The sequence below is a fragment of the Gavia stellata genome, chromosome 20 (assembly GCF_030936135.1).
Source record: "Gavia stellata isolate bGavSte3 chromosome 20, bGavSte3.hap2, whole genome shotgun sequence".
NCBI lineage: Eukaryota > Metazoa > Chordata > Aves > Gaviiformes > Gaviidae > Gavia > Gavia stellata.
Genome location: NC_082613.1, coordinates 3907430 through 3918562, shown reverse-complemented (window position 1 = coordinate 3918562; position 11133 = coordinate 3907430).

Sequence of the window (11133 nt, the reverse complement as noted above, 5' to 3'; positions counted from 1 at the left end):
TTATCAGGATCCCTTTCGGTGGATGTTCCCATGTTTTAGTGGAAAAAAAAAAAGCAACAACAACAAAAAAGACCTGGGAGTGCGAGCCTCTGCGACTGATAGAGGATTTTCCTCTGGCTAGACACAAAGTCTTTAAAAAAGCTGCGGCAGAGTGTGGGATCATTAAACACCTTCAGATTCCTTCCCCGTTGCCAATCACGGCATCAGCAACCGCCCTCTCCATGGCGTCTGCTGATCCCACTTTGAAAACCTCCCCATTTATCACCGCTGGGAGAGATCCTGCTGAGACCGCTGGAGCCTGCTGCTTGTCAACAGGGCACCTTATCTTCTCCAAACATTTACTTAACCCTTTGTCTGGCAGGCCGGGAACAATGGGAGCCCGGCCGCGGCCCCACACCGGGGATCCCAATTCCAGCCCTGCCTCGGGCAGGCGCTGCCAGTCCCTGCCTGGTCACAGGCACCGGCAGTGAGCTGAGCGAAAGGAGGATGCTGGAGAGCACCATAGTACCAGCCTCCACCTCCATGGAAAAGGTCACTTGCAAGACGGTAGAGCAGAGAATTATTTTTTTAAGTGTTTTCTACCAGGGTCAGAGGTACAAGGAGCTTTTCTAGCTCTAAAGAGGCAATGAAATACATCATCAGTAATTCACATAGTCCCCCCAAATCAGCCCAGAGTTGGTGCAACTCTTCTTGAAGGAATGACACCACTTCAGAAGATGTAGCTCTTGCTGTGTACTGCTCTAAAGATAATTTTGAATTAATCTATACTCATTGCCATTGTGTGGAAGACTCTGGACGTGTCTTCATTGAACAATTTACCATTTCAGAATGGGTTTTCTTATAAGAGCTGGCTTTTTTGGAGAACTTTCCTATGATGTAGCGAGTGAACCAGAGTTACAGGTTCCTGGTGAGATGGGTCAGACACTTGCAACATGAAAATGAGATCTCAGCTCTTGATCGTCAATGCAACAGGAGAAGAACCCACGGGCCAGACCCTGGTCCCAGCAGCACAAAGCCTCTCATGTGCACCCACTCCTGCTCTGCCAGCACTTAAAAAGTCGAATGGCAGCAATGAGGTACCAGCTGCCAAGAAGGATGCCCATGGGGCCACAGCTGAGAAATTTTGGCATTTTTGGCATGAGGAACCTCAGGGCAACACATCCTCACTTCGTAACAAGCCTTTAGCAGCCCCACAGGAGCTGATGGCAGGTACAGAGGCACTGGCCCAGCAACACAGAAGGATAAAAACCCGTAAGGAACCAGAGGACATAGAGATGAGCTCTCACAGCTCAGTTCTCCCAGTTGTGAACAACCTGCAGCAGCCTGGCTCGGCAGCTGCACTGAGGACAGTAACAAATGGCTGCGTATTTGAAGCCGAGTTTTAAGTCTTTGTATTGTCGTTGTAATGCTTTGTGCTGTTATCTGTGACAAGAGCCGGGAGTTCACATCTTTATCTAGGGATAAAGACTCACAGATCGTGGCAGTGTTTGACGGTATGACAGCCTTGGGAAATCTGGAATATCATTAGCGACAAACAGCCCTTCTAGCACAGCAGTGGTGGCAGACCGATGCTCCTTTCTTAGTCCCAGTCTGGATTGCTAGATTCTCTGAAGTGTTTTAATTAACTGTCCTTCATGTACTTGCTTAGCGGAGTGGGGAATGAGGTTGATATACACTTATGTGCTTCCTAGTACTTCAGCAAGTAAGGCTATCCAGGCGGTTTCCCTAAGCCATTTGGAGGGAATATAGGAAGGGATAAGTCAGAACTTCATGTTCTCGGGTCATGTATATGTTATATCCATACTGTCACTTAGTTACATACTTAATTAAGCAATATCACAGCCTTGGGGACTGGTTCTTGTGTTCTTAACTCACGTGCCGCCTAACAAAGCTTAGGACCCTTTCTAAGGAGAGGGGTTATTTATTCTTCAGCAATGAGTATTTATATTGAGTGTTAGTGCTGGCAAGTGACTCGTGCTGTATTTGTGGGATGTTTGGCAGGCTGGCGTGGCCTTGTGGACACCACACTATTGTTACTGAGATGCAGGCATGGACCTTCAGTAAAGGAAGGGACTCCTTCAAATATAGCTTAGGATGCATCTGTGAAATTTGCATTCTTCCAGCTCATGGGAACACGAGTGACATTACCAGCCACTCCAGAGCAGAACTGAGCTTAGATATCTAAAGGCCATCCCTCCAGGGCAGAGGACCATGACCAGTCAGTAAGAAATCAGCAACATGGGCAGAGTGTGCAGAGGTCTTCAGGACTTGTGAGTGTACAAGCAGAGAGCTCTGGTCGCCTTCTCAAGAGTACCAGCATTTACTCGTCAAACATTGCTTACAGCACAGCAGAGCCCTGGATGGAGTTAGACTGCATCCTGAATTTAAGCAAGTGCTTAAATAGAGCTTAGAACAGTCTAAATTTCACTGAACTCAGTGAAAAGACTGCAGTAGGAATTAGACCAGACAAAATGCATTGAACTTTTTCTAGTGAGAACTAAGTCCCTCTACATAAAGAAGAGCTCTTTCCAGAGCTATGCAGCTACTCAGAGAGCTAACGTTTTGGTCTTAGATCTATAGGAGAGTTTAGTGATGCTTTCATGTTACTTTCCATCTTTTTTTTGGACAGTGGAAGTGCCAACTTGCTCCAACTGTTAACTTATTTTTCTGGAGACCTGTGACCAAGAGCTAGTCTTTCTTCAAGGCACCTCCATTTTTTCTCCCTCATATGCTTGTTCTGTGATTTTGGACAAGGAACATACAAGTTGTCTACTGATAAAACAGAGACAAGATTCCCTCATCTTATGTCATGGTTTTTAAAGGATATTGTGATAGGGAGAGAAGCACATAGAAGCAGATCAAAGGAATGGCATTGTATTTTAAGAGACATCTGAGAAACAAGCACCCACCTTGATTCATTTGCTTAAACAAAAAAAACCCCACCAAAACAAACCAACAAAAAACCCCCAAAACCCCACCATACCTAGAGAAATCCAAGATGTAAGTGGCTCAGATAGCTTTGGATTTGGAAGGGGCTTTTAATAGGGAAGAAAAGCAGACTTTGCATGTAGCTTGTATAACATTTATCCTAATAGGAGCTATAGAAATGTGACACATATTTAGCCAACATGCCTTGAACTATAGAGGACACTGCTGTGTAAGTAAGTCATGACTCCTGTTTCCTCATGTTTTTATTGAGAAAGGCTCCCTGAAATTGCCAGACATCTGATGTATTCCACTGCAAGTGAAGATAGTCCTTCTGGCATGGAGCACGCAACCTTTTGTTTTCACAGAGCGTTGCTGGACTGACTGGTGAAGTGGCTGTCATACTGCAATGGCATGCTTTCCCCAAGTTAAGTGACATTCCCGTACCCTTGGCAGCAGAAGACATGTTTCTCCTGCGGTGGAAGCATTTGGAGGAAAGCCCCGCGTGCTTTGGCAACGCCAGCTAGGTACCTGGCAAAGATCACTCAACACCGCCTGCCCTCGCTCTATCCCATGTTGCCTCCACTACGATAATGGGAGCCTGCAAGCATGCTTCTCCTAATCCCAACAAGGAAAAGCGGAATTACATCAACCTTAAGGGAAGAGAAAGACACCACTTTCCAGATGGATGAGTTACAGTATCTCCTGTCTGATTTAGGACAGATAGATCACAGTTCTAGCGCACCGACGCAAGCAGGGGGGCACAACAACGATGCACAAGTTTCAACATGAGCAGGGGGGATTAGACACACTGAAGGCAATGGAGCTGCCATTACACTTTGAGTTATCACAGAGTGGTCCCATCAGTGCAACTGAGAATTTAACAGCAGCAGTTAAAGATGTTTTTCTCCACCCCACCATTGATGGGCAGACATTTAGCATTGGCATTGGGCTGTCGATGCACCCAGACCATTGCTGCTGTTCAGGTGATATCACCTACTGTTTAGGTGATACGACTCAGCCATGCACCCGAGCCCCAAGTAATAGCGTTAAAGATAAGGAAACCCCATGGGGATCATTGGAAGTACTCACGGGATTTTTGGAGCATGCATATCAAATCTGCAGGTCTATGCCGAGCTCTCCTGCCTTTCCCTGGAGCTGGCTTTGCAGGAGCAGCAACCTGCCTGCACAGAGACCAAAACATTACTGGCATGCAATGGCTGACAGGTCTCTGATGCTATGGCATGGGGTGCCTCCACAGGTAAACCTTGACTCCTTTAGGAGCAATATTCTTTAGGAGGAGAGGACTACTCTGAAAATGGGTCCTGTGTTCCTCTTCCAGGCATTGAACAGAGTAAGGTTTTTCCCCCCCCACCCTGGGCTATTTTTGTTTAGTTTAACAGAGAAGGATGACTATCAGGAGGAAAAAGCCATGGTATTGCTTCTTCTGCATCTTCAGGCTTTCATTTCAGAACAGACATACCTGCACCAAGCCCACCAAGTTGAGAACTGGTTTTTGAGTCACCCTCTTCAAAGTCCTTTTGCCCCAGCCTTGCCCAGAGCAGTAAGTTGCTCTGGTGGTAGCAATGTCAGGTAATAAGTTGACTGCTGTGTAAGGGTCACAAGGCTGACTGCAGCTCACTGGGTCTGAGACATGAATGGGGTTGGAAAAGAGTCATTAAGCCCATGAAATATCAGTTAAGACACCATGGGACTTCGCCAACCAGTAATTAACTGGCTGTTATAGACCAGATGCAGGAGGTTACTACCCACAAGTGCTGGCTTCCTCACTGTCGGCTAGCTTGCTACTAACACAGCTATGAGAGGAGCACTGAGGAGAGACCTATGATTATGTTTTACCCACCAAAAGACTCACATTATGAACTTAATTTGGTGGAAGATGGTTATGAAGCAACAGGAAACAACATGAGATACACCCAAGACTATCATCAGAAGCCATGGGAAGGGTTAGAAGAGACATAATCCCTTAAAAATGCTCAGCTGTTATGACAGAAAAGCTGGGTTTTTAGCTAACAAAGCAGCCAGGACTGCCTGCATTACCCCAGTAATCCCATATACAGATAAATAGCCACAGGTGAAGCTGAATAGGTGAGCTCCCCTGGGCCACATCTTGCCAAACTTGAGCATAGAAACCCTGTAAGTGGCATGTCCTCAGCAGCAGTTTGGGAACAGGAACACGGAGAGGTCTCAGACCCAAGCCCCACAGGGAGAGGGAGAAGACTTCAAGCCTCCCCACTGATGAATGAAGCACCTCTGGCAGAAGCCAAGACTACTTCAGACCCTGAAGCCACATCCCTGAAACAACATACAATTTAACACAGATGGTGTCTGCAAGGGCCCCAGGCAGGAGAGGGTCCATGGCTCTCACTTGTCCTGGGCTTGCTTGGACTTTGAACCTTATTTGCTGCACGCCAGGAGAGCAGCAAGTATTCACACTGGAGTAAATGCTGCATCGTCGAGGGTGGCAGCTGCTTACCTGAGCCCACTGGGGACCAGCTGTGCCTTCACCTCCCCTCTCCACCAAACCCAGAGCAGCCAAATAACCTCCCTTATATAGCCCAGCCCCTCCAGCCAGGCTGGGGGACATCCTTCTTGCTCTTAAAGAGGCGCTATCCGGATCCGGCCCATCCTCATTGAAGCAGGCTTTGTTAGAGGGAGGTGATTGCAAAGGAAGGCTTTGGGCAGTGGCTGATGGATGTGCTACAGCCGGGGGTGGGTGTGGGTAGTGCCCACCTCTCATTTGGGCCACACAGCATTGATGGAGCATCCTCTGCTCCGTGTAGGGAAGCGCAGAATTATATATTTTATGCATAATTAGCCATTTTTCATTCATTGTCACTCTATGAAGTGGCTCCAATCTGCAGAGAATTTAGCTGGAGGGGTATAAAAAAATATTTCAAGTACTTACGCTTTCACTGATTTAACATTTTTCCAGATACTCTTCCCAGTCCTTACTCACGTTGTTCCTCTACCCGTCATGATCTTGTTTTAGGCATAATTTTGTTATCTATTACTTTAATCCTAAAATGGTGAGGGAGTGCTACATGGAAAAAAAAAAAAAAGGGAAATAGGCCCGGCAAATGGAGTTAAGGAGAGATAGGAAGGAGCCAGGGTCTGTCAGCTCCCCGGGGCCCCGCAGGATGCCTGCAAATGACAGACAGCATTTCCCGAGTATCAGACGAGGCCAAACACATTTCATGATAAACTAATTAAGTAAATGTGTTGAAACAATGTGAGTGTGACTGGGCGCTCGCTCCTCCGCGCGCGCTGGCTGGGGCTGCTGCCGGGGCAGGAGGCAGCCCTGCGGCTGCGGAGGAGGGTACGGCGGGGGGGTAAAGTATCCTTTCAGGGAGACGGAACCAAATAAAGTGCAATTTGGAAGTGGGTTATGACCAGGGTGTCCATTGTCACTGCTCAGTGGGGATTTCCAGTGCCTGCTTGAGGGAAGCTCGGTGGGTGCCCACCTCTGGGGGCATCATCCCAGTGCGTTGAGAGAGTAAGGGTGACTTGATGGGGTTTGCCTGATATAAAGTGGGGGTGCTGAGGTGGCTGTGGCACGCCACAGTCCCCATTAGCTGGGGTAGCACATGGGCTATACTCCCAACCCACGAGGGAGACATGGCATTTTGTGGGTGAGACTGGCAGGTGAATAAGGGCTGCCAGCCCGGACCAGCTGAGCATTGGCACTGGGATTAATGTGAGATGTGGTGCAGGGAGCTTTGGGCAATAGCTCGGGGTAAAACCAGCTGCACATATTTAGTTACAGTACTGGTGCTGCTGGAGTAAGAGGAAGATGGTGGTGGTACCCTGGATAGGAAGGAAGCTCAGTCCATCCATCGCCTGCTTTATGGGGTGAGCTGGCAGGCAGCTGCCCTGGGGTACCCTGAGCTCATGCCTGTGTCCATCAGTTCGATGCCATGTATACAGCCTTCCTCCTCAGCTCGCACATCCACACTGGACCGTGACCGTGGTGCATCTGTGCCTTTAGACCTTCTATTTCTTCATCCACACAAGAAGCACCCCTGGGTTCAGCACAGCGTCCCCGACAGTTTCTATCTTTATATTTTTCCTGCAGCCAAAAATAGCGAGCAGATTCGCAGGAGAGCGGTGCCAGGGCTGCGGAGACAGCAGCTGCTCTCTGCCCGGGCTGGGGACTCCCTTCCTCCATCCGCTCGGGGCCAGACCCCCGGCAGCAGCAAGAAGAAATATTCCCATCCCGCATGCTTGCTCGCAGGATGAAAGATTACATCCTATCCTTCCTTCTCCTCCCTCTTGGTCCTCCGCTGACTTCCAAACACGACGTCGGGCCGCGCGTATCCTGAGCAGCATTCACTCAGACACGACAACCTGGACTTGACCCCTGAGGTTCTGGCTCCACCGAGTCTTCCTGGCCGTTTCGGGCAGCAGGAACCTCTGTCAGCGCCGGTGATGGATGGGTTCAGTGGGAGAGAGGCCTACAGACAAAAAGTCTCGTGAACACAGCGACAGGCAAAAATAAAATAGACCCCGAGCAGCAGCAGCTTGATACGAGCAGAGCTTATGGTTGGCAGCCACAAAAAGCCATCCCTCCCCAGGGCCGCTTGGTTGTCGCCGTCCTTTCTGCAGCCCCTGCTGTAAATGGAGAGCTTTTTCTCTTGCCCAGGCGTATGCTGGCTTTCAGGCTTTCCCACCCTTCGGCTTAACCATCAACAGCTGGAAATAAAGCAAATAACAGCAAACATTTCTCTAGTGTGTTAAGAAGCAGAGGTGTGGGCTTTCCAGGTGGAGGGAGTGCCATCACAGGCACAATAAATGTCTGAGGCCACATCTTGTCTATTCATGCCCGACTTCCCAGGAAAGCAGATGGTCCGTGATGGTATCTCCAACTAAATGTTGTGATCAGTCTGGCTTGACCAGCAGATGACTTCATTATATTGTACAGGGTCAGGACAACTTCTGGGCAGGACCCATCTCCTCAGGACCGTACTATCTGCAAGATGTCACTGAACAAGAGGTGCTCTGGCATCCCTGCCCAGCGCCCACCCCTCGCAGCTGCCAGTACACCCCGGGCTGGGCGTTTGCACCGCAGGAATCCCTGGTGAGAGACATCCCAGGGACCAGTCTCAGAGACATCAGCCTCTTGACTCCTCTGCAGTGTCTGGGCAGCCAGCGCAGCCAGAAGAGGAAATGAGGGCAGAGGAGAGAGGATCTGACCTTGTGTTTCTGCCTCCTTTTCCAGATTAAGCCGTTTCCTTATAAGAGACACACGCCCTGCAGTCCAAATATTAGCTGAGTTTCCATTTCAGGCAATGCCATCATCAGCAAACTCAATCCCAGCATGCGTTTGTGCCCACTCTCCATTTCATGACATTTTAACATTGAAACTCTATTCATTTTTTAAGACTAGCCTTTCATTTGTGTATCCAGCGCAGAAGGCAAGGTCATCCGAAGCACCAGTGACCTGTGAGCACTGCATTGGGGGAACATCAAACTGGAGGGACAAGTCACAGCAACCCTTTGCTGCTGCCCCAGCTCCACGTGCCAGGACACAAGCGGAGTAATGCTGCTTCTGGGGACAGCTGAATCCGTGTCCCTCCTTATTCCACCATCAAAGCAGCAACAGCAGCCGTGTTGCGCAAACCTTTTCCTTCGTCCAGGAGGATCAAGGCAGAAGACTAATCCTTTGGGAATACTGACTCTGACCAAGGAATAGGGGTTGCTGTAGGACAGTGACTGTGTGTGCGCCGAACCCTTGCCCTTATTGCCTGTGCCCCCTTATTCACCTGGTGCTTTATGACGGGTTATGCTAACATACATGAAATTTAATTTCCGGTTATTAACCCACAGAAAGGTATTGCTGTTTTCAGAGAAATTACATTGCTTCCAATTAGTGTTGCCCTTTGGTTTATGGTATGTTGTTTTTCTTGAAAACCTTTGAACCAGGTTGTACACCAGCTGAAGGGCATTCTGGGGCTGTTAATAAAGATTAACTCTTTTGAGCACATACCCGTTTGATTAATTCACAAGGATTGCAAAGGAAGGGGATTTCAGCAAATGCTAGATGTCTCTTTGCTTTCCCTTCAATTTTCTCCATGTGTATTTTTATGGTTTCCTGTTCCTGGGTCCCATTTTCCAGCCTTGCCAAAGGAGATGTCCTTCTTTCCATTGCCACAGCAGGATGGTCACGACAAAGTAAGAGTTGCCTTCAGAAGCTGGACATTTAACAACTGCCCTGCTTCTGCTAGAGAAAGGCTTTGGGCTGGCTTTGTCCAACCCCTGTGTAAAACTTGCATAGAGAAGAGGAAACTGGAGGCACCGAGAAGAGGGAAATGGGGGTTATTGTCACTTAGGAACAGTGAGATACAAATCTATCTGACTGTCTTGCTCAGTCTTGACTCTCACTGCCCATCTTTCCCCGTGCTACCATGAAATTGTATGGCTTTGAGTAAGCTTTAGTCTTTCTGCTTGTTGGGTATCATTTACCCACATCCTTACCTTCAGACTACTGATGTACAGTACATATACAAAGGCAAAAGTGTCCTCAATGTATGTATTTTCACTCTGACTGGCTTTCAGCTTACTTTTATTATCTTACACTTCTATCATGCTGCCAAAGGCCATACTCTCCCATGCTCATTTATTTTTCCCTTTCATTGGAGCTTCCCCAGTCAAAATACTTAAAACCGGGGTGGGGGGAGAAGAAAATTTACCTTTGGAAATTTAACTTTCATTCCTGCCTTTCAGCCAAACACTTCTCTACACCTCTTGCAGCTCCCACAGGAGAAATGTTGTTTGCAGTGTGGGTACTCGTGCTATACCTCTGCAAGGCGAGGCAATGGTTTTTTGTCTAAGAAGGATGACAATTCAAAATATTTCAATTTCCCTTTATTAAAGCTGTTTGCATAACCAACACCTGAATTTTATACTTCTCTTATTTAAATGAGGCACACAGCCTGTCCTGTTCTTCTGCACATAACAACAACATGTAGCTCTTATTTTCCAGTAAGATCACTTGAGGAGGAGATTGTTGGTGTTTCTGATTAGTTGATGGCAACTTTTCTCTTTAGGGCACTATGCCAGCTGAAGAGGCTGTCAGAGGTGATCCCACAGCTAACAACTGTCACTGCTGCAACCTCTCAAAACTATACCAGTTGTTTAATTGCTCTCTACCACCCAGGCTATGACTTGATGCTAAGCTATAAAAAACAGCCGGTGGATCTGAGCCACCCACCGGTATATCTTTCATCTAAACTCTTAGATTTCCCCTGGCTCCGTTTTTTTCCCCTCCTGTTGTGTCTGGGTGGCATGAGGTGTAATTTTGCACTTGTTGGGTTCTTCCTGCCTTGGAGCTGAGCTCCCAATGCCCATGTTACCCCATGGACGCATGCAACTCTCCAACCCGAAGCTCCAGGACAGCTTATGGCAATCCCCCGTTTGCCCCCAAGCTCAAGGGAGACACAGACATCTCCCATATCTGAAAACTACCATTGAGCTCTTAGAGTGCCAATGTGTAGAGAAGTCCATTATCTTCAATTTTAAGAAAAAAAAAACATGAATTAAACAGACTCATTTGTGAACAGATTGGATGTTTAGGGAGGAAAGGTCTACACATGGACTTCACTGCAATTCAGGAGCATCTCATCCCTTTGCAAATGCAAACCCAAGACATGATCTATGTGCCAGGCAACCATGGGTCAATATATTCCTTGGCCGTCCCCATTCCTTATGGAAGTGGCTGCTTCATTCTCTGCCTGTCTGAACAGGCTTGTTTAATCTACTGTCCTGGGCTAGCGCTTCTCCTGAAAGGTGGTCTATAAAGCAACGAGCCTAAGATCCTGAGTGGGAAATACATTGCACTTATCTGTTTTCAGCATGGCCATATATCTGCAAGGATGTGCGATGAGCAAAATGGCTGCAACCTTGGTGGGTCTGTGGACATTTATTGTTAAAAGGAGCCGGGGAACAATCAAAGTAATTGCTCTGGGCCGACGTACGTGTTTCTAATGAGTCTCGTTGCAGAGGGACTTATTCAGTGTGTCTGCATTATTTACACAGGACACCACTATCAGTAAAAGGCCTTATTATCTACTCTGTATTTGTTTCTATATCTTTCAGTTTAGCAACTCTCAAATTGAGTGTGGTTGGGTTTGGGTTTTTTTTTCATTTTTATAGCTTGTTTCCTCTTTAGTGATATTATCATGGAGCCAA